Raw genomic sequence first — 24,234 nt, 5'->3', positions numbered from 1 at the left:
TTTTTAGCTTATTAGTAAATGTGGCTTTAAGAGTTTCGCTTTCTTATTTTATGAAATGACTTGCCTTTGTGGTAGTACAGTGCTGGTTTTTGGCAGTTGCCTGTTCATTGCTTGTTTAAGAAAAAAGGCCATCTGGAAAATCACATATGCCACTGGAAAAGAGGTGGTAGAAGCCTTTGTGAAGAACATAATAGAGAAGAGCGCACACAGGAAGCAATGGCATTGTAGGCACAGGATAGGTGAGCAAGATGCCGTATGGGTTCCCCTCACCATGTACCCTGTCTGCTTCCAGGCTTTGTCGTTGCTATTTAGTTCTTAGGTTGCTTCTGGGTACGAAGTAGATTATACCTATTGCTAAAATTTGGTGGGAGTGGTGTAGCTTTCACACACGCAAATATGCTTAAATATTTGTAATTCTTAGTAACAGTTGTCACACACCATGAGATACAGCTGTGAAGCTGATAAGATAATTAACCCAACTTTCCAAGTGGAAAGGCTAATTGCTAGTTCTGCCTGTCCTCTGATGTGCTGTTTGGCCTTATGTGTGATTACTTTTTCTGTGCTCTTAAAAAATTCTTAAAGTAGAATGATATATGCCAAGTACCCATGTTATAGATAATGACAAGAATGGTGGAAAATTAGTAAACAGCTTCTTCACAAAAGAGGCAGCATGGTAACTTTAGTGTTTTCTAGACCTCCCCCCCCCCAATAATATATGTGGAGATTATTATGTGAGGGTAACATTATGAAGTTGCATTGTTTTAAAGTGAGAGGTATTATTCATTGTTTTAGTAGTATTTAATACCCAACTGATGTACCATCTCCATTAATAGAGACTGTACAGATTAGATTAGATTATAGATTGTGATTAGAATGTGTATCTTTTATAATCTACATGACATTTTTGGTAAGCTGGAATTACTACCTCTGACTACGTATCAGGCTAACTAATGATGGAGAAGGCCTTAGATTTACATCGAGTGCTAAGAAGTGATCTTTTTAAAGGTTTGAAAAGTTTGAAAGCCTTTCTTTTCTTTAATGAATGACTTATAATCTCACAATTCACTTGACTTTGACCTTATGTTTAAGAATATAAATATATTTCATTTTAGAAGGCCACATGTTGCCCTCAAACACTAGGTGAAACTCCTTGGGCAGGATCATTAGCGCTGGCAGGACAGTGTCACCTAAACTGCTGAATGTACTCATTTGTATGTAACCTGACAAAGGCTGTGCATTGTTCTTGGACTGGTTTGTGGGTCCAGCTGAGATGATTATTTGACATGGTGGTTCCTGGACACCATTCTCAATTTACTGAAGCAAATCTATTTGTTTTTCTTTACTTTTGTTTTTTTGAAAAGTTTCCTCAAGTGATTAAAGTTGAGAACCACTGGTCTAGTGGTCTAGGTCAGAGGTTTCCATGCTAGGCTGCGTATTATTATCACCTGGAAGCTTTTAAAAAATACACTCTGAAAGATTTTTACTCATTAGTTGTTAGGTAGGGCCCATGCACATTTTAAGGAGCCCCCTCAGATAAGTCTAATGCAAGGAAACGCTGATGTAGACTTTCTAGTGATTTATATTTATAAGGAGTGAAATAGTTTGAAACTACCTTGTAACTCTTGGGATTAATCTTATGAAATAAATTCTTAAACTGCTGCTTTTGATATAAATTCAGATTTAAGACTGAACTTGATAGCAGGCAGGAAATAGGTATAGAATTCTGATGAACTGAACTTTTGTGATGTGTATTAAAATAAATCATGTTTATTGAATGAATGGCAAGGCACATATACTTTGAAAAATATATTAACTACATTTTGAAGAGTTTTTAAAATGTCGAGAATATATATTAGCAACCACTATTTTTAGATCAGCTGTAAATCAGAAGTACTATTACTTCGGTATTAAAATATAAAACTTTAGCTATATATCAGTAGCATATAGATACATCTTTCTAAAACTGAACAGAACCCCTATGTTAGTCTTGCTGTATTTTTGCACAAAGTAATGAATTGATAACTTGAGTTGAAAAAGATTACCTTTGGTGTTTTGGTTGAAAAAAAAAGTCATCGTTTTGAAACTATATCACATACTCGTAACTAAAATTATGGAAGTTAATTTTATATTTACTTTGCAGGAGGTATCATGTAAATATACAGACGGTGAATGTAGTATGGATTGTGTCCGCAGTGAGTTTTTGGGTGGATACAGTTTATAAATATGCCAGTTATATACCCTCATACACTTGTCTGATTTTGAGCTTGTAAAATGAAGACTACTTTTTACACATTTAATAAAGAAAAAAAGGTCTCCGAATTATCCAGTGTCATTTATCAAGCACTGGTGTGTACACAGCACTGTATACTTCCCTTTATGAAGCTTATTTCAGGCGTTCCATTCCTTTGCTTCCTCTCCTGGCATCTTCCTCTCAGTGTTCTCCGTTGATTGCATCACAGAATGACTAGGCCCGCTCATGAAACCCTTTTCAGAAAGGTGATAGAAAGTGTTGTGAAGAGGTTCTAGATGAAATAACCGAACTTTGTTAAGTTCTTCACTATTAGAGAATAGAAATAATTGCTACTACTTTTAGTGGTTTGATAAAAAGTGTTTCACAAGGACCCCTGCATGCACAGCCTATAAATAATGGAAACTTCCAATTAATAGAATATTTTGGTCAAGTTTTTTGTTTTTCTAACCTGGTAGTCCTTGGACCCCTGGGTAGGGATTCTTGTGGCTAGCATTTGAAGGAGACATGAACTCTCATAAATTTCTCACAGAAATTTGTATATATATGTTTCTCAGGATTGAGCTTGTAGTTTTCATTAGATTATTTTTATTTATAAATGAATTTATTAATTTAAAAATTACACAATTTCCTCCAAAGCAATGATTCTTAATTATTCATACTGCTTTAGCTCTGCTTGCATGTTTGAGACCATATACCACCTAGTCTTTGGGTTACTGTTAGGTCTATTTTCGAAGCCATTAAGAGGGTGAAGGGACTAGTCAAGGGAGATGGTTGTAATGACTAGTTTTAAAGCACTTAAAGCAAAAATTCGAAAGAAACACAATTGAAGGAAGGGCAGTCAGAGACAAGACAGGTAAAATTTGCTGTGGGGTGGTGATGTTAATTGAGAAGGAGAAAAGAAAAGGCCAAGACTGACATAGAAGCGTGGATGAGTGCTGCTCACTCCTGTTCCATGCGTGACTTTTATTAGGACTTCGGCAAAGAGAGTCAAGTATATTGAACACTTGGTAAAGGGACTACTAAGAAACAGAAGTGTATGTATGGACTCGAAGGTTCCTGGCTCTGCTGTGATCACAGACCTTTAAATTTTAAAGCGTAGAGGACCTTAGTCCCGTGGTTAATATCATGTACTGAGAAGTCAGACTGCTGTGGTTTAAGTAAGCCTTGGACTTACTTAAACCCTGTGTGCCTCTCAGTTTCCTAAACTGTAAGGTTGGGATAAGTGTTTCTGGCTTTATAAGGTTATGAGGTTTTGTGACGTCCATATAAAAGCCCATAATCAAATAGTAAGAGCTCAAGAAATGCTGGGTGTTACAGTATCTTGAAGTCACTTGTCTGCGTGTGGTGATGCTCGTTTTGCCCTTTGTGCATGTCTGTTTTTTGCTTACACGGTTTCCTCTTGGATCCTTCGTCCTGTAACATCTGCCTGTTAGACATCTATTTCCTCTTTAAAACTTAAATGCTACTTCTTAAGGTTTTTCAAACCACCTCCCAAAGAATTTCTTTAATACATTTGCCTTAACATTTACAATATTGGTTATATGTTCCCATCTTGCAAGGTTAAGGATACTTTTTAGTCACTTTTTTAATACTTCGTGCAGTAGTACCTGGCCTGTAAGTTGGTGTGTGGATCAGGGTTCTTCAGAGAAAGGGAACCAAAAGTGTGTGTGTGTGTGTGTGTGTGTGTGTGGAGAGAGAGAGAGAAGGGTGAGGGAGGGAGAGAGAGGGAGAATTTATTTTAAGGAATTGACTTATGTGATTGTAGGAGCTGACAATTCCAAACTCTGCAGGGCAGGCCAGCAGGCTGGAGAACCAGGGAAGAGTTGATGTTGCAGCTTGAGTTCAAAGGCATTTGAGGCTGAATTCCCTCTTCCTCAGGAGACCTTAGTCTTTTTTTCTTAAGGGTTTCCACTGATTGGTTGAGGTCCACCCACATTATGGAGGATGATCCTAAATTTTACTGACTTAAACAGTAGTCTGATCTGAGAAATACCTTCATAGCAACATCTAGACTGGTATTTTCCCAAATATCTAGGTACCATGGTCTAGCCATGTTACTTACCACTTAAACTTAACCATCACAGTTAAGACTGAATTGAATCTAGTAGGGAGAATCTAGAGAGAGAAACAAAAGTAGCTATGATTAAAAAAAAAAAAAAAACTGGATTACAAAAATGTCAAATAAGGAATATGACAATAAAAAGATTAAATTCCTGCAATTCAGACATGGCTTGGGAGCCTGTAATCCTTGGATAATCCAAGCCACTGCGTCCATCCCTGATTACATACTCAGTTAGACTGAAAAAAATAGTGATAGCCAGTCCCAAGATCTTAGGAATAAAATGAGCTCAGAGATCATGTATGTACTGGACTGTACAAAAATAGATGCCACATCTGTGGTTCAGCTTTATTCCTTCTCTGTCAAGTTTTCTTAAAAACAGCTTCAAGGAAGAGGTGGACAGCTTTATCACAGGCTCAACATCTTTAACTTCAAACCTGAAGTGCCAAAGGGACCATGCTGCCATCTTGTGGTGCTCTGTTCCCGCGTCCACAGTTCTGGCTTTTGTGCCTCAATTCATTTGGCGAAGTTTGGCCCAAGTGTTTTCAACTACAGTTTTTTTTGGTAAGTCGGGATTTTCTGTGTAGTCTGAACTTTTGTTTAAACAGTGAGATGTTTGAAAGTGATCTGTGAAACATTTGATGAGGTTTAAAACTACATTTTTCTAACTTTTTGCGTCTTTTAGTTTGATATTGGGCTTGAGGTTTTTTCATTTTTTTTTTCCTTCTCCAATCATGTAACCCGTCATCATCACTCATGTTCAGAATCCTGTTCTAAGAAAAATATTCCAGGCCAAAGATCTTGCTGTGGTCAAAGGCCCCAGGAGTTCCGTGCTTTTATTCACCTGACCCTCCATATTGGGCCTCTGCTGATAGGATCTGGGGTGAGCACCTGACCCGAGGGCAGCCAGTCCACGGGCCAAGGGGTGAAAAATTAGTTCGGCAGGAAAAACTCTGCCTAGATGGAAGCATAGAGAGTCTCCTTGGCTTAGTCAGTTACTGTGTTGGGACTGAGTATGAGAATATGCACTCGGACAGAATCAGCCTTTTGGTAATTGAGGGAGAAATGAGAAGACACACGGAAGCAGACAGCACAGCTGAGTGTTAAGAGGGGGGAGTAGGGATCCATGAACTTCTACTTCTGAAAGGGGACAAGGTCATAGACCCCTCAGAATGTCTTGGATCCCGAGCAGCTTTCCTGTATAAGGCTCTGTGTGACCTGGGGGCTGGGCTTTTCTTAGGTTTCTGTGGGATTTGATTCCTGGGCCAAGATTCCTGTTTTCCATGGATATTTTATAGTATCATCCTCCCATCCCCTTCTTCCCCCATTTATGAGATAACCTTAACAATTCTCTATTTAATGCAACTTTAAGCATCTAATGTCATTGTCTTTCAGGTTGCTCTAGCATGTTACATTTTTCAGAGTGTTTTATTATCTCATTATCTCATTTAATAATAAGGATGCTACTGAGGGGATTGTGTGGTTCCATGCTTGCTAATCCAGGAGTTTAAGGAAGAAGACGACACTCACCAGCACCCAGGTGCAGCCTTACTGGCAGCCATACTCTTGTTCCCATTGCTTGCTGGGGTTTTTCCCTGATTTCGTCCAGTTTCTTTTTTTAGAGTATTTTCATCTCTGGCTGCATTTCTAATACCACATCTCCTTTCAGCTCATTCCCAAGCCTAAAATTCAGAGCCCCAGCTCTGTTGAGCATCTGTTACATGCCAGGTGCCTTATACATGTCATCTCATAACAGCAACCTTAGGAGTTACCACCCTAACACCACAGCCTTATCACCATTTTATAGGTGAGGGCGTATTACAGATGAGGACAACTGAGACATGTTGAGTCTGAGTGACTGCCCAGGTCACACAGCTGCAAGTGGGGGAACTGGATTTGATTTTGGGGAAAATTCAAAGCTATCACATTGCTGAGGAATTTTCTTGGGTTGGAGACCCTAGGAACAGAGGTAAGAATAGGCTTAGGGGTCTTATTTTAAATCTTTTGCTAAAACTCTACAATGATAGGGAATTATGTGGATACACTATTTCATCTGCCAGTTTTTTTAATCCAGTCATAATATTGGAAGAACAGAAGTAGAGGAGGCATGGATGTCCCTGTTAGTAGAGAGCCTAGTGTGAAGAATGCACAGAAGTCATCTTTGATTTTCCTGCAAGGCTGTTTTAATTGTAGGCTGCTGGTGAAGCTCCACATTTCTCCAACAGAAACAAGCAACAGTGGGACTGAACCTGGGTAGGATGTGGTTCATGAGCCTTTCCTGCTGCTGTCGCAGTAGACAGAAGAAAGACGAAGCTTCTGGGAGAAGTGAGCGACCCCAGAAGGGCCAGGACATCCCCATTACGGCTGTTTTGAGCAGTCTTACCCTCACCCCTACCTCGAGAAAGCTGTCATGGATGTTGCCTTGCTGGGCCTGCCTTTCTGGGTCCTCAGCCTACCACTCAGCTCCATCTCTTTTGCACCTTTATAGCTTTGAGGGAAGAACACAGCTAGACTGAGAAGCCAGGTTTTCTTACTGGAGAGCCCTAAGCAATGCAGTTTCCTTAGGATAAACGTGCAGGATCCCTGAGACTCTTCCAGCGTTAGCTTTATGAGACACCTTGCATCCCGTGGCTCTCAAGGAGTGTTGATGTCTGGGCTCTTGTTTTCACCTAACAGTGGCGCCAGTCTACCTGCTTGGTGCAGTGGCAGCATCCAAGCAAGAGCGCTCATCTCAGATGAGATCTTTCTAGCCTTTAACTGCCTCACAGCCTGGGCCTCGGAAGGATCCTAAGATTTGTGAGTTTACCCTCTCACAATGGGGGAGTGGGGAAGGGGTCGCTTCTGAATGAGGGCAGATGCTCTTCTCCTGTCGGGACTGAAAGAACAATGGCAAGGGGAGAGGCACACAGGAGTTGCCATGTCTCCCTGTGGTCCTTCCTGAAACCCTTCTGTCCCGAGGGAGGTGTCATTCTGAGCAGCAGCTCTTGCCACCTGACAAGTCAGACCTGTTACAAAATATACAGACTGGCCTTTAAAGCAGGCTGTCACACCCACCCTGATCTTTGTTCTGGGCTCCTCTTGTGGCCATGAGAATATGTCTCACACATGTCTAACTCAAGGTACCACCGCTGACCAAGGGCCCCATCTACAGTGCTCTGAGACCTGCCTGCATTTGACTGAGGCACATTTCCTATAGGCTGCTCCCAGCCAGTGGTCTGCACCTGGGAGACGTGGGACTTCTCTGATGTCCACTTTGGCTCACGGACTCCCCACTGGCTTTGATGAAACTCTGAACAGCAGTTTTGGATGCTTCCCCCACACCTTCCTTTTCTTCTTTTTCAGTGTTTTGTTTTGTTTTGTTTTCAGGTGGGGGTTGGAGGTAATTAGGTTTTTTTATTTAATTATTTTGTAAATGGAGGTACTAGGGATTGAACTCAGGGCCTCGCGCATGCTAGGCATGCACTCTACCACTGAGCTGTACCTTCCCCCTCTCCTTTTCTTCTTCACTCCAGCAGACAGTACAGGAAAGAATAAGGATGTTGAGGAAGGTGGGCATGCTGGGAGGGCTACTATTATGTAAGCCTGAAGAGGATTCATCCCGTGAGAGGACACACCAGTCACCAAGCCGTCAAAGTGCCCTGATGAGAGGAGCACCGACATCACTAGGAAGTTCTGCAGGCCAGGGGTGAAGGAAGGAGAGGCAGTTACAGACTGGACTTACCAGTATCTGCGGGGATGACAGAGTCCAAGAGGTGGCATTTACCTGCCAGAAACGAGGAGGCCCTAATTACCTTACTCATCAAAAGGCAAGAGTTGAGGGCAGGCAGGGGGCTTTACCAGCAGGGGGTTGTGGAAATGGTTCCAGGGGCATGGTGTCGATTTTGCACCTAGGGGCAAAAATCAGACAGTTGACAAGGTTGCTGTTTAGCATCTATAATGGGTCAGGCAACTTTTTAGGTAAAAGGCCGGATAGTAATTATTTTAGGTTTTGTAGGTCACATGCTCTCTGTCACAGCTGCTCACCTCAGCTGTTGTGGCACAAAAGCGGCAATAAACAATGTGTAAACGAATGTAGCTATCTTTCAGTAAAATTTTATTTACAAAGACAAGTGGCTGCCTGGATTTGGCCCATGGGGCCATGCTTGCTGACCTTTTATCTATTAAAAAAAAAAAAAACAAATTTGGAGCAAGAGGCTGAGGGCAGTCACTTTAATAAAATGTCATGATCTCTTGCTCAGTTCCCAGACTTGAGTCAATTGTCAGATCTAGAACCCATTGAAGAAGTGTCTAGAGAAGGGACCCTGTGACATTATGGCAAGTACATACCATGACAATTCCTTGTCTTTCCTCAAAGAACTCTATGGCCATTTACGTGAGTGACAATTCACTAGGACTATTGGGCAAAGGTTCTGAGTTGACACTTATACTTGGAGACCCAAAGGAGTGTCCTGGCCCTTCTGTTGGACTGGGGGCCTATGAGGACCAGGTGAAAAATGAGGTTCTGGAAAAAATGCAGCTCACAATGAGCCCACTGGATCCACAGACCCATGCAGTGGTCACACTACCTTTTCCCACCACTGACCCTTCCAACACCATGGGGGTCAGCTGGCAGGGCTGCCTACACTGGGCTTGGACCTGTTGCAACAGCCTTTCCTGCTGCAGCCCCGCTCAACGCTGGCAGCTTCTGTGTCACTCAGTACGTGGGTCAAAGAAATATCCCCAGAGAACACAAAGAGGTCTGCTTGCTTTTTTTGTGACAGGGTTGTAAGATGCAGTGCTTTTGTCTTCTACTTTAGAAGGGGCTATCCTCAGAAAATGATTGGACTTCTAAAATCGTCACTGAGATGGCCTGCTTCTGACTCTCCATAGGGTTTATTTCCCTATGGAAAGAAGCACAAGCGTCGTATTGAGGCCTTTGGCTGACTAGCCCCCTCTTGCTTGTCCTGTCCAATCAGCAAGGTCATCAGTGTAACAGATCAGTGTGATATTCTCCCAGATACCAAGGAGGTCCAGATCTCTCAGATGATAGTATGATAGGAGGTGGGAGAGTTAACAGAACCCTGAGGCAAACTGGAAGTGAATACTGTCTGTTTTTCCTGCCTACAGAGCCTCAGCCAGCACTTCATCCTGGAGGCTTAACGAATGTCCGATCCACAGGTACGGAATCCCTTGTAGTAGAGCAGCCCACCAGGGACTCTAACTAAATGGAGGGTGTGTGGGAGCGGGTCATGAGCAGGGATCCTCTGGTGCTAGGTAGCATACCACCCAGAGCTCACTGGCCGTATGGGTTGTTGAGAGGACCTTCTAAATGTGCAGCTGATGAACTGGCTCTGAGAAATCTCTCTGAAATCATGGAGTGCCATCCTTCAGAACCTGGGGTATTTCTTAAATGAGAGACCTCTGTATGGTGTTGTGTCCTCAGTAGGAAGGATACAAGGGCCTGGAAACCAATGGTAGAAGCAGGAATGGCCTTGTTTCCTGTCGTTCCTAATGACCCACTGTGGGGTTTTGTGCCTCCTTTCCCTGCACCTCTGGGCTCTGCATGATTGGAGTTACTGGCCCTCAAAGGGAACACACTCTTGCCCACGGGCACAGTAAAGGTCCTGTTGAACTGTAAGGTAAAGCTGCTGATGGGACACTTCGAACTTTTTGTGTCCAGGGAGCAGCAGGCCAGAGAGGAGTTGCCATGCTAGCAGGTGTAACCGACCCTGATCACCCGGAGAAAGGCTGCTTTTACACAGTGGAGCAGGGAGGCCTATGAGTGAGACTCCAGTGATGAAGGTGGGCACCTCCTGAAGCCCCTTGCCCTGTTATAACTGTGAACAGATGCCTACAGCAACTTGGCCTGAGGAAGGGGTGATTATCAAGGACCCCTCAGGAATAAAGGTTCGGGTCACAGCGCCAGGTCAGCCACTGAGAGCTGCCAAGATGAGAGCTGAGGCCGAAGGGAGTTGGAATGGGCGGTGGTGGGGGACGGGGAGACGTGAGTGCAGACTGTGGCCTTGGGCTCAGCTGTAGTGATCTCCACCGCCTGTAACTTACCCAGTGACTCCCTTTTCTGAGTCGACCCCAGGAGGGAAGGCCCACAGGCCCCTGAGGAGCTGCTCCCTGCCCCTGTGTGGAGAAGTAGGTCTACATGGTCCAAGGGGTGACTGTGGTGGACAGGAGACCGTGGCTCCCAGCCCCCAGCATACGGGGTCTGCTCAGGACCTTTCCTAACTTTGAATCCGATTCCACACGCACCCAGCCAGCAGCACATCTCTTGTGATTGATTCTCTCCTGCCTGCATCCTTCACATCCAAACCAGGGCTTCTTTACTGGGATGGGGAGAGTAGTGGGACTAGGAGATGGGGTGGGGAATTTTGGAAATAAATGGGGGTGTTTATTTATCAAAAGGATTGGGATAATAATCTATTGGCACTTAGAGGGTGGGAGCCAGCAGTGCTGACATCCTGTGCTGTGTGGGTAGTGCCATATACAATTAACTGTCCTGAGTCCTGTGTAATTTTTGGTGTCCCCTTTTTGCCCCCAACATTTAAGTATGCAAAAAGAAAAAGTGGGTTGACTGAAACACATAGAGGAGGAAGAACAGAGGGGATAGTGGAGGTGGTGCCTGCAGTCCTGGTCTTCTGACCATAGCGTCTGAGTCTGCAGCCCGAGCGAACCCAGTAGTAGCAGGGGAGGTGGTACACATGACTCTGGCCTCCTGCCCTCAGCGGTGCCTGCAGCCACAAGCAGCAGCAGTGGGACCTGGGACTCCAGCTCCCTGCTTTACCACCTGCAGTGTTGGACCCTGTGAACTTGACAACACTGGATATGGCAGAGGTACTTGCACAACCCCAGCTCCCCCCTCTCCCAGTGGTGACAGAGCCTGTGGCTCAGGGGATCCTGGACACAACAGAAGAGTCCACCATCCCAGTGCACCGGTCAGCCACACCAGCAACACTGGCAGAAGCAAGGCGCCAGTGAACTCAGAGGCACAGGAAGTGATAAAGAGGATGTGGGCCACAGAGGTGGTAGAGGGTGGAAAGTACTGATTCTCAAACATAACAAGGCAGTGCCGGGAATAGAAGCCCAAAACTTGTGCTATAGCACCACCTACTGGAAAACAAAAGAAAGGCCTCTAATCTCTAACCTGTTGAATTGTTAGAATCAAGCAGAAAAGGTGGTGGCTACTTCAAATACACCCACAGAGAAACAATTCAGGGAGCACCATGAAGAACCACAGTAACACCATACCACAGAAAGAAAATGGCAGTTACCCAGAAACCAAACTTAAAGTCATAGAATGTTGTAATCTGACTGCTAGAATTCAAAATAGCTGTTATGAAGAAACTCAATGAACTATAATAAAACTCAGGCAGTTCAGTGAGCTCAGGAATAAAATTAATGAACAGAAGAAATACTTCAACAAAGAGACTGAAACGCTAAAAGAGAACCAAACAAATCTGGAGCTGAACAACTCAGTGAGATGAAGAATGCATTAGAAAGCATTGGAAATAGAGCAGACATATGGAAGAGAGAATTAGTGACTTTGAAGATGGAAACCTAGAAATGATACAAGTAGAAGAGGAAAGGGAAATGAAATATTTAAAAATGAGGACTTTCTGTGAGAGCTATCTGACTCTTTTAGGAAGAGAAATACTAGGGTAATGTGTCTCTCAGAAAGAGAAGAGTGAGAAGGGAGCAGAGAACTTATTTAAAGAAATAATAGCTGAGAACTTCCCAAACCTGGGGAAGGAACTGGATATACAAGCCCATGAAGCTAAGAGAACACCTAATTACCTAAATGCGAAAAGATCTTCTTCAAGACACATTATATGAAAATGGTCAAAAGTCAGTGACAAAGAACAAATTTTAAAGGGAACCAGGGAAAAAAGGATGGTAACCTACAATGGAACCCCATTAGGCTATCAGCACATTTCTCAGCAGAAACTCTACAGGCCAGGAAGGAGTGGAGTGACATAATTAAAATACTGAGAGATTAAAACTGTCATCCAGGAATACTCTATCCAGCAAAGTTATTCAGATATAAAGAAGAAATGCACACTTTCCCAGACAGACAAAAGCTAAGGGAGTTCATTACCGCTAGACCTTCCTTACAAGAAATGTTGAAAGGAGCTCTTCTACTGGAAACAAAAAGGCAAAAGTACAGAAAACTTTGAGCAAGGTGATAAGTAGACAACCAGAAAATTGCAACTCTCAATCAGAATTTATTATGGCATAAAGGTTAAGGGGGGAGGAAGCAGGAAAAAAAGAACTATAGCTACTTCAATTTTATAACAAACTCACAACATAGAGAATTTGAGACAACAAAAATAAAAAAGGGGAAGAGGAAAAGGATGGAACTCATATGGGTAAATGAAGATAAGATGCTATCAGCAGAAAAAGGACTATTTTACCCAAGAAACACTTTATACAGACCTCATAGTGACCACAGAACAAAAATCTAGAGCAGAGACATGAAACATAAAAAAAAGAGGAAACTGAGAAAAATATCATAGAAAACCACCAAACTTAAATGGCAGACAGAAACACAAGGAAAAAGAAATCAGAACGAAGAAATCAGATAACAAAAGATAAAATGGCAGTACTAAGTCTTCATCTATCAATAATCATCCTAAACGTAAATGGACTGAATTCACAAATCAAAAGACACAGAGTGTCTGGATGGATTAAAAAACAAGATTCAACTATATGCTGTCTCTAGGAGACACACCTCAGCTCTCAGGACGAACATAAGGTAAAAATGAAGGAATAGTAGATGATACTCCACGGAAATAGCAGCCAAAAGAAAGTAGGTGTAGCCATACTCATATTAGACAAAATAGACTTCAAGGCAAAAAAGCTAAGTGACAAAAATAGACAGGATAAAATGATAAAGGGGAAATTCATCAAGGAGACATAACAGTGATTAATATATATGCATCTAACATAGGAGCACCAAAATATATAAAACAATTATTATCAGACCTAAAGGGAGAAATTGACAATAACACAGTAACGGTAAAGGAGTTTAGCCCCCCATTTATATCAATAGATAGGTCATCCAGACAGAATGTCAACAAGAAAACAGTGGCCTTAAATGATATATTGGACCAGTTGGATTTGACAGATTTGTACAGAACATTCCATCCACATGCAACAGAATACAGATTCTTCTCGAGTGTGCATGGATCTTTCTCAAGGATAGACGATATGCTGGTACACAAAACAAGTCTCAAAAAATTTAATAAGACTGAAATTATATCAAGCATCTTATGATCACAATGGTATGAAACTAGAAATCAACTACAAGAATAAAACTGGAAAAAATCACAAATATGTGGGGACTGAACAACATGCTCCTGAACAACTATTGGGTCAATGAAGAAATCGAAGGAGAAATCAAAAATTACTTGAAGACAAATGAAAATGAAAATATGACATACCAAAATCTATAGGATATAGCAAAAGTGGCACCAAGAGAAGTTTTTAGCAATAAAGACCTACCTCGAGAAACAAGAAAAGTCTCTAATAAACATTCCAACCTTATACCTAAAGGAACTAGAAAAAGAACAAATGAAGCCCAAAGTTAGTGGAAAGAAGGAAATAATAAAGGTCAGAGCAGAAGTAAATGAAATAGAGACTAAAAAGACAATAGAAAAGATCAATGGAGCTAAGAGCTGATTCTTCGAAAAGATAAAATTGACAAAACTTTAGCTACACACACTAAGAAGAAGAGGGAAGGTTCTGATAAATAAAATCACAAACTAGAAGGGAGACATAACAATGGATACCACAGAAATATGAAGGAGTATAAAATACTATTATGAATAGCTATATGCCAACAAATTGGACAACCTAGAAGAAATGGACAATTATTTAGAATCATACAACCTTCCAAGACTGAATCATGAAGACATAAAAAATCTGAATAGACTGGTAACTAGTACAGAGATTGAAATGATCAAAAAGTTCTCACAAGGCAGGAGGGTATAGCTCAAGTTGTAGAATGCTTGCTTAGCATGCACAAGGTCCTGGATCCAATCCCTGGTACCTCCTCTAAAAATAATAGACCTAATTACCTACCCCTACCAAAAAAAAATCTTAATAAAGGTTTTGTATTTCTTAAAAAAAAAAAAAGAGCTCCCACAAAACAAAAGTCTGGGACCATATGGCATCATAAGTGAATTCTACCAAACATTCAAAGATTAAGTATTCTCAAACTATTCCAAAAAATTGAAGAGGAGGGAATGCTTCCTAGCTCATTTTACGAGGCCAATATCACCCTGATATCAAAACCAGACAAACAAGATACACACACAAAAAAATAACCTGATGATATTCAACATTCATTTATGATAAGAACTCTCAATAAAGTGGGTATAGGAGGAAAGCACCTCAACATAATGAAGACCATATGTGACAGACTCACAGCTAACATCATACTCAATGGTGAAACACTGAAAGCTATACCTCTAAAATCAGGAGCAAGACAAGGATGCCTACTTTTGCCACTCTATTCAACATAGTATTGGAAGTCCTAGCCAGAGCAGTTAGCCAAGAAAAAGAAGTACATTTGTCACTATTTGTAAATGACATGATTTAATATATAGAAAACTCAAAAGATTCCACCAAAATATTAGAAATGATAAAGTTGCAGGATACAAAAATCTGTTGTGTTTCTATATGCTAACAATGAGCTAGCAAAGAGAAATTAATAAAACAATCCCATTTATAATCACAACAAAAAGAATAAAATACCTAGGAATAAATTTAACCAAGGAGGTTAAACTACAAGATGTTGTTGAAAGAAATTGAAGAAGACACAAATAAATGGAAAAATATTCCATGCTCATGAATTGGAAGAACTAACATTGTTAAAACGTCCATGTTACCTAAAGCAATTTACAGATTCAGTGCAATCCCTATGAAAATCCCAAGGACTTTTTCACAGTAGCAGAATAAAAAATACTAAAATTTGTATGGAACTACATAAAAGACCCTGAAAAGCCAAAGCAATTCTGAGGAAAAAAGAACAAAGCCAAAGGTATCACATTCCCTGATTTCAAACTGTATTACAAAGCTGCAGTACCAAAATAGCATGATACTGACAGAAAAACAGATACATAGATCAATGGAACAGAATTGAGAGCCAAGAATTAAGCCCACACACATATGGACAATTAATATATGAAAAAGGAGCAAAAAACATACAATGGAGAAAGGATAACTTCTTCAATAAATGGTGTTGAGATAACTGGACAGCCACATGCAAGAAAGAAAAGAAGAAAGAAAGAAAAGAGAAAGAAGGAAGAAAGGAGGGAGGGAGGAAGGAAGGAAAGGAAGGAAGGAAAGGAAGGAAAGAAAGGAAGAAAGAAAATAAGAAAAAGAAAGAAAAAGAAGAGAGAGAGAAAGAAGAGAAGAAAGAAAAGAAAGAAAGAAACTAGAGCACTATCTCACACCATATACAAAAATCAACTCAAAATGGATTAAAGACAAATAAGACCTGAAACCATAGAACTCCTATAGGAAAATAGGCAGTATGCTCTTTGACATCGTCTTAGCATATCTTTCTAGACATGTCTTCTCAGGCAAGGGAAAAAAAGCAAAAGTAAACAAATGGGACTACATCAAACTAAAAAAGTTCTGCACAGCAAACATCAACAAAATGAAAAGAAAACCTACTGAATGGGAGAGGATATTTTCAAATAATATATCCTATAAAAGGTCAATATTCAAAATATGTAAACAATTAGTGTAACTCAACAATAAAAAAAACCCGATTAAAAAATGGGCAGAGGACCTGAAGAAACATTTTTCCAAAGAAGACATACACATGGCAAGAAGGCACATGAAAAGATGTTAACCATCACAAATTATTAGGAAAATACAAATTAAAACCACTATGAGATATTACCTCATGCCTTTTAGAAAGCTAATATGAAAAAGACACAAAATAAGTATTGGCAAAGATGTGGAGAAAAGGAAACCCTTGTGAACTACTGGTGGGACTGTAAATTGGAGTAGCCCAATGGAAAACAGTATAGATGTTCCTCAAAAAATTAAGAATAGAACTACCATGTGATCCAGTTATCCCACTTCTGTGTATTTATCCAAAGAACAAGAAAACATTAATTTGAAAAGATAAATGCACCCCTATGTTCATCGCGGCATTATTTACAACAGCCAGATACGGAAACAACCTAAAGTGCTCATCAACAGATGAATAGATAAAGAGGGATATATAGATATCTATATATCTATATATCTATAGATATATAGATATCTATATATATATAATGCTATACTACTCAGCCATAAAAAAACTATGAAATCTTGCCGTTTGTGACTACATGGATGGACCTGGAAGGTATTATGCTAAGTGAAATAAGTCAGATGGAGAAAGACAAATACTGTATGATTTCACTCATACGTGGAATATAAAAACAAAATAAATGAGCAAATCAAACAAAAACACTCAAATACAGAGAACAGAGTAGTGGTTACCAGAGGAGAAAAGGTTAGAGGGCGGGCAAAATGGGTAACGAGGACCAAATGTATGCTAACAAATGGAAACTAAATTTTTGTTGGTAAGCACTCTGTAGGGGATATAGCAGTAGAAATGAAACATATAATGTTATAAACCAATGTTACCTCAATAAAAAATAAATCTACAACAAAAACAAGATCAGGGGGAGGACCCAGAAGTTCATAGACAACTTTATTAGGTTGCTTTCCTGAGCTCTTAACCTCTATGATTGCCTCAGTAAACTTTTGGTTTGTTAGAGTTCCTCTTTAAAAACAAAAGACCTTGACTGAAACAAAAAATTTAAAAAACTCCATTATTCAAAATTCACAAAATGAAATCAGTGGAAAAGAAACGTTAACAATTACATGTTCAAGGGACTTTTTAAAGGAAAGCTTCTAACTCACATCTGAAGTTATTAAAGTTTAAAATTGCAGTAAGACTTTCAGGACACCTTGTATATATTACAAAAAGGCTCTAGATCTGATACGTGGAGCACCACCAGCCTACACTTCGCACCTACTTAGACCAGCCAACTGAAAACGTCTGGTCATGAAAGTAGTACCACACGGAGCTGCTCCTGGCCTCCGCCCTGAGGGAAGAGCACTGCTCCGGCGCTGACTGAGACCAGTTTGGGGGCTTCTCTGAGCCTCATCAGATTAGGGCTACCTTATCTGTGAAATGAGCACGGAACAGCTGTCTCTGGACAGTGGGGGGAACCAGATGAGAAGCACAGGGCGCTTGGACGACCCGACGCAAACCGCCAGGGCCCCTATCCACAGCCCCACCTTAACCTTTGTCCCTCCCAGTTACGCAACAGTGTAGGCACCCGGGATGAGGGGAGCGACAGGTGGCCTCCGTGCCCTCCGCCGTCGCTCCAAGAGCGCCGGGCCGCACTCCAGGGTGCGCTGGGGGTAGGGGCGACTGTGCCCCGCCGGCAGCGCCCGGGGCCCGCTGCGCCCGCGTCCCTGGCCGTCCGCTGCGCGCGCTCAAAGCCCGAGTATTTTCTGCCCTCGGCCTTGGTGCCGGGGCTGCGGCGCCGGGCGGGGCAGCGGCGTGACTTTTCCGGAACTTTCCGGGGGGGTGAGGGGGGACTTGCTCTCCCCGCCTCCAGCCTCCGCCCGGCGGCCGGGCGGGGCCCCAGCCGAGGCCGTGAACCCGTGGAGGGAGCAGTAGCTTTTGCTGCGCCAACACTGTGGCCGGAGGTTCTGCGCACCTCTGGGTAAGAGGCATCCCGCGGCCGATCTCGGGCCCTTGCCCAGGGGAGGGGGACCGGGCGAGGACATAGATCACCCCTGAGGGTGGTTGTTGGCCCGCCTCTGTCCCAGCAGCCGGGACTGCGCGGCCCCTGTGCGTCCCGTTCCATCCCGCTTCACACTTTCCTTCCCCACTCCGGCATCCTCAGCTCTTTGCTGCCTTTGCTGGAACCCGGGTCCCGGGACTCCTGCTTCCTTCCCAGAATGTTCAAGGCCTCAGGGTCCCGGAGAGGCCGACCTGCGAAGGGCGTTAAAAACCCAAGAGTCCGTTGTCTTGTGTATGGGAATTTCTTGATACCTTAGTGTGTGGGAATTTATGGCGCTTTCCACTTGTTTACTGTGTCACGCGAAACGGTTCCCAGAGCGCAGTTGGATGCTCAGCCCCTGCGAGTGGGAGGTGACGTCTGCCCACAGCGGGGCACATTCATCCACCCACGCAGCTTGTGAGACCGAGAGGTGCTCAACTTTAGCTGAACCAGCAGAGGAGAGCATTTAGGGCACATGATGAACAGGAAGTGGTGGAAGGGTAGAAAGGGTCTTCTGCTGGAAATGGGGTCCTCTTTCCTCTTCGTTTCTCTCTTTTAATTACCAAAATCCCAATCTAGCTTCTTACTCAAAGACAGAGCGAGCAGAGCCTCTGGCTTTGCCTGGGCTGCCCATTGCTGTAGGATTCTGACCCGTTTTTGTGCCATTGTACTCCTTTGGCAGTGCTGTGAAGACCCCTTCTCGGTACAATGCTGTTAAAGGTGTAAAATAAAAGTCAGAGTATTATAAAGGAAACCAACTCCAAAACACTTGTCAACATATTGAAAGAATTTATGATGTAATTTTTGGGCCTTCAAAAAAAAAAAAAGAATGCTGACAGGGATGGTATAGTTTAGGGGTAGAGTGCATGCTTAGCATGCACAAGGTGCTGGGTTCAATCCCCAGTACCTCCTCTGAAATAAGTAAATAAACCTAATTACCTCCACTGCCTTGTTTTTTTTTTGAGAAAAGGAATGCAACAAATAACAGGATCTAGCAGTGGATCTACATTTTGAAGTAGTAATGAACATAAATAGCATTTCCAGATTTAGGAAATACCTGTAATAAAAGAAAGTATTTATGATTTCTTTTTGTGACAAAGTCCTAGGTACTGCTAGTACTGCTGGAGTTTATTGCCTGTGTGTGTAATTGAAGAGAGTGCTAAATTTCACTTAGAGATTAGTGAAAATAAAGAAGAAAAGTTTTACTTTACATCCAAGTTCATGGTTAAGTGAAAAGGATACTGCCCAGGAAGTCAGGTCACATGGCTTCTGGTCTTGACACTTCCATTTACTAGCAGTGTGAGCTCGTCTTTTGAACTTTTAGTTTCACTTCATCGTTGTACTGTGGAGATAATCATGCCTTCCCACGTATTTCCAGTGTCTGGCTCTGTACCTGGCACAGAGGGATGAAATAGCTACTTCACCCAAGAGACTGCTAGCGGTTTGCAATATGACTTAAAATTTGGGCTTCTTTTTTCCTACTTGCTGAACAATGTATAAGCACATCTGGAACTAGAGTGCTTGAAAGGTCAGTCAAGGCCCATGGATCTGTGTGTGTATAGATGTGTGGCTGGTGTTCTGCCAGAGAAAACAAAATTGTGTTGATAGGAAACCATGATTCCTTTGCCGAATAGTTTCTCCTCCATCTTGCCTGTGTCTAGGCTTGCTAATCTGACGTGATGTAACACAGGAAATGTCTTATAGGGAGTGGCGACAGACCCGTGATGAGGCATTTTTGGACATAGATGCACGTTTCTCTTTCTTCATCTCTTCACCTTGCTCTGCCCCACCACCCACTGCATAACTCCTCTCTTACCCTGAAGATTTGGTGAATAGGAGCAGTAGGTAGAAGTTGCTAGAAGCTGCCCAAACTAGACTTGAAGCCAACTAGTTGCTTTTTAATTCCAGCCTTAAAACTCAATGTAGTTCATCAAATATTGATGGAAATAGGAAGAAGAAAGGTAGATCCAGCTAGCCATCCCTGTGGTTTGCTTTGTAAAATTGCTAAACTGAGCAAGAAAGATGGAGAGAGAACTTGGTAAAGAACAGTAAATTTAGAACACACTGGAGCTATCTATGCCCCAGTAACTTGGGGAAGGGCAAATATTGGCATTATGGACTGAATTGTATCCCTTCAAATTCATATGTTGAAGCCCTAATCCTCAAAACCTTAGAATCTGACTATTTGGAGAGAGGGCCAAGGTTAAGTGAGATCATAGGGGTGGGGCCCTAACCCGTTATGACTAGTGTCCTTGTAAGAAGAGGAAAAGACACCAGGGGTGTGTGGAGAGGCAGGACCGTGTGAGGACATAGCAAGGTGGTGCCCTGCAAGCCAAGGAGAGAGGCCTCAGGAGAAACCAAACCTCCTGACGCCTTGATCTTGAACTCCCCGCCTCCAGAACTGTGAGAAAATAAATTCCTGTTGTCTAAGCCACCTAGTCTGTGATATTTCATTATGGCAGCCCCATAACTGGTAATATAACTGGGTGTCCTGTTCTAAGTTGTGATCCCAAGATGTCCATCACTTTCTCCTAGGACCTCTCTCCCTCTCCTACCCAGGAGACTCCTATACTCTCTTTCTATGGACACTCTTTATAGTCCCTGAGATCCTGTCTGAGACCATTAAGGCCTGTTCACCTTCATAATCCTGACTGTTAGGGAAAACAGAACTTGCCATCTTACACAGATGACCAGGCCAGCTGCCTGGCCTTGTACAGAGCAGGTCCCTTATAAATGCATGGTGGGTAATGGGACAACGGTGCTGGTGCTCATCCTTATGTACCATGGAGTGATTCCTTTCTAGTCATAATGAATTTCCAAGTTTTGACTCTAGCCCAGCCCTCAGGGAGCTTTTATTCTGTGCAGCCCTGTCTACAGTAATGGAGACGACATTTCTATGTCTTTATCTTGTGACCAATCCCTGACTTCTGGAAGAGGGGCTTCAGTAGTGGGGCCTGTGGTGATTTCACCTTGCCATGCTTTCTTTTTGCTTTGGCAACTTGCTCTAAGGCAGCCCATGATGTCTCCATAGGAAAATGATATGTTTTAACAATCATCTTGTTTACAGTCTAGATTGTGAGAGCATCTCAAGGAGCTGCTGTGTTTAAATGTGGTTTTGTGTTTCTGTGAGCTTGTAAATGGTGCTTGAGGTAGGTGAGAGGTCATCCTGTTTTGGGCCACCTGGGTTTGCATGGTCATTGTGAGCCTTTCAAGATGTGGGTGATCAAATCTAAGCTTGCTTTGAGTCACAGAGTAGGAGGGGGCTTTATAGTCAACTTATTTTACGTTTGTGGAAATGGACTCAAAGTGGTTGTGACTTGCCTACGGCTCCATGATGTCTGTTCCCTCACTTATAAAATGAGGATAGTAATACCAACCTCTCAAGTTGTTGTTAGTACAATGCATAGCACAAGCCTGTCATCCAGCAAACCTTCAACTGTTTTTTCCGACGTTTTTATTATGCCTGGGATAGGGCACAGCTGCTGCCCAGTGAATCATGGCCAATCATGGTCCAGGTGTAGGACTCTGGGGAAGAGAACGGGAGATATGCTTTCCAGTCTGATTATGTTCTAGGCCTGGTTATAAACCTCTGTCAGTCTTTGCTGCAATAATTCAAAGGTCCAACCAATTTAAGGAGTTAGTAGAACAAGTATTCTCATTTGAATATCTGCTTATGAACTTCGGTTTCCCTTTTGCTCTTATTTAGAGGACCATAGAGTTTTAGAAAAGGAAGGGACCTTTGAAGCTACCCAGTTGAGCCCTTTATTCCATTGATGAAGAAAGTGTGACCTGGAATAGTTAAGGACGAGCCCTACCTGGCACTACCTGGAGTGTGGGCCTGGGTCTTCTGACTCCTGACAAGTCCTCAGACAAGGCTTTTGCAGGAGGGGGAACTGTGTCATTTGGTTAGACGTAGGAACCTGGCACACCTGCTGCCGTGTCTACTCCTCATTCTGTCCTAACCATTAAAGGATTGAGTTTGGCGTCTCTCCCATCCTGTTCAAACAGTAGATGTATATAACTTGTAATTAAAGAAGCTCTTCTCACTGTGTGAAGACCTCACACCCTGGAGTCCAGGGGACACTATGCTTGACTAATTGGCCAGTCAGTTGTCTCTGTTTATAATGAAACTCTGCTCCTCAGAGTCTTCTTGTATGTGAAACTGAGTGGGGATTCCAGCACTCCTGACGCTGCTGAGCACTTTTATTGTGATCATTGAATGGGTTCAGGAGACCAAGGCGTAAGCTGGATCCCTGCTGTGTGATGGAAGCCAATTCATTCCACATCGGGCCACCAGGCCTCCCTCTCCAGTGTGCCTTGTTCTGTCTTCTCAGGACAGACACAGACAGGCATATGCAAACGTTGAACAGAAACCTTCATTACACTTGACTAGAGGCCAACTGTGGATGATGGAGTTGAAGGAGAGCTAAACCGTGATGTTTTAGACACTAGGATGTGAGCGCCCAAGCTCCCGCTGGCTAAAGCAGGCGGAGAAACAAGGCACTCTCCCCACAGAATTCGGTCAAAGCCTTTCACTTTCAGTTGAATATTCCAATTGACTGATTTCTTTTTTCCTTTTCTGGAGCCATAATGTGAGAGAATTCTCCTTCTGTAAACATAATTTTTGTTTTCTGCTTAGCCAATGTATGGTTTGGTGCAGTTGTCAGCCCCTCCCTCTTATGTGGCTTTCTGGTCATACAATGAGTGTGGGCTAGGGAAACTTGTAGGAAAGGGAGTCACACCTCATTGACACATTCCCATTAGTAACTCTTAATTAGTAATTCTTTAAAGAACTTGATTACTGTTTGCCCCTTAAGAGTCAGGGAACTAAAGAACCCCAGTGTGGCTCTAATCCCTGAATCATCAGGGAGCTATAGGTGATTGCTTCTGTTTCCTGGATGATTTGCTCCTGGTCCACTCCCACAGTACTGGTTCCACAGCTTAATATTTAAACAAATATTTGCCACTATAACAGCTCTGGTGATCGAGTTCCAACATGGCCCTGCAGGCCTAAATGAAGATTGCTCCATTTTCTTTGTTTGTTAACAAAACAGTCATCCAGTTCCTGAACATATGCACAATACCATTACTCCCGGGGAGGCGAGCCAAGAAGAAGGACTCCGCCTGCGTAATCCCTGCAGACGGGCTCATTCTGCTCTCAGAGGGGTGGTTTCCCTCCCTCTCTCCCTGCTTTGGACCTTTCCTTCACTTTGAGTAACTCCATACTGTTACTTCCACCCTCTCTTCAGTACAGCCACCTGAACAGGGTCCTAGTTCACCATCTTCCTTCTTTATCTCCTATAGCTAATTTGTCATAAAAATTCCTTCAACATGTGTTTTGCATTCACACCTTCACCTCTGTTCTCATCGACTGACCCAGGCCCCCACTGGTGCCTGAATGTCTGAAACAGCCACTTAATGGATCTTCATATTCCTGGTCTCTCCTGTAACGATAGTCAGTTTCTTCTTCATCCCAGGCTCCGCAGTGCTTAGCACAGTGCTTGGCACGTAGTAGACCCGCAAAAAAGCCAAACTCAACTGAATGGCTCTAATTCAGCCTCTCACGCTGCCCCCCTTCCCGGGGAGGGAGGGTCTTCTTCAGTTTCATTGAGAACTTCCAAGGGCTCTCACTGCCTTTTGTGGGGACCACAGCTCACATGCATCCAGGGCTGAGCAGGTGACAAATGATTATCGTGGGCCACGTGGGGCTGGATGAGCTGGAACCTCGTGTGAGGTCTAGCTGGGCAGGGACTGCTCAGCTCCAGCTAAGTGTTGACACATGAGAATGTGGGCTCAGTGTTGTCAGGAAGGCCAACCATCTGGAATTTTGGGGGTGAGATAGCCAAAAATTTTAATGTTGTCACTAATTCAAAATGTAAGCAAAATTTATGAGTTAAACAAAACACTGGTCTGCTCTGGTCTGCATTGTGACCCTGAAATGGGATTACAGTTGTCTAGGGTTAAGCTTCCAAACCGGAATTTTACTTCCATCTGCCCATCCAGTCTTATTTCTCCCTCTTCCTGGTGGACACCAGCGTAGGCTACCTTCCTCCTTGTCCACAGTTATGTGATGCTCATTCTAAGGGATTCTGTTTCTCAAATCTCAAACCTAACCGTCCCAAACTAGCCAG

The 24,234-nt window shown here is 42.8% G+C and overlaps 1 protein-coding gene across 5 annotated transcripts in view; it reads left to right on the top strand.

Moving 5' to 3' along the window:
* SQOR (sulfide quinone oxidoreductase) overlaps positions 1 to 24,234 on the top strand; it is a 60,552-nt gene that overhangs the window by 356 nt on the left and 35,962 nt on the right. The window contains exons 1-5 of one of the 5 annotated variants that reach the window (XM_072962495.1): positions 4,689 to 4,874; positions 6,987 to 7,106; positions 7,826 to 8,116; positions 9,417 to 9,467; positions 9,970 to 10,091. The exons of 1 other annotated variant lie outside the window; for it this stretch is intronic. The gene's annotated coding sequence lies outside the window, so the exon portion shown is untranslated. Of the gene's footprint in view, positions 1 to 4,688; positions 4,875 to 6,986; positions 7,107 to 7,822; positions 8,117 to 9,416; positions 9,468 to 9,969; positions 10,092 to 17,689; positions 18,044 to 24,234 lie in introns of those variants that run through there. 3 more of the 5 variants (XM_072962496.1, XM_072962497.1, XM_015237225.3) reach the window with 3 other exon arrangements.

This window comes from Vicugna pacos, chromosome 6 (assembly GCF_048564905.1).
Source record: "Vicugna pacos chromosome 6, VicPac4, whole genome shotgun sequence".
Classification (NCBI taxonomy): Eukaryota; Metazoa; Chordata; class Mammalia; order Artiodactyla; family Camelidae; genus Vicugna; species Vicugna pacos.
This window is presented reverse-complemented; position numbering and strand designations above follow the sequence as displayed.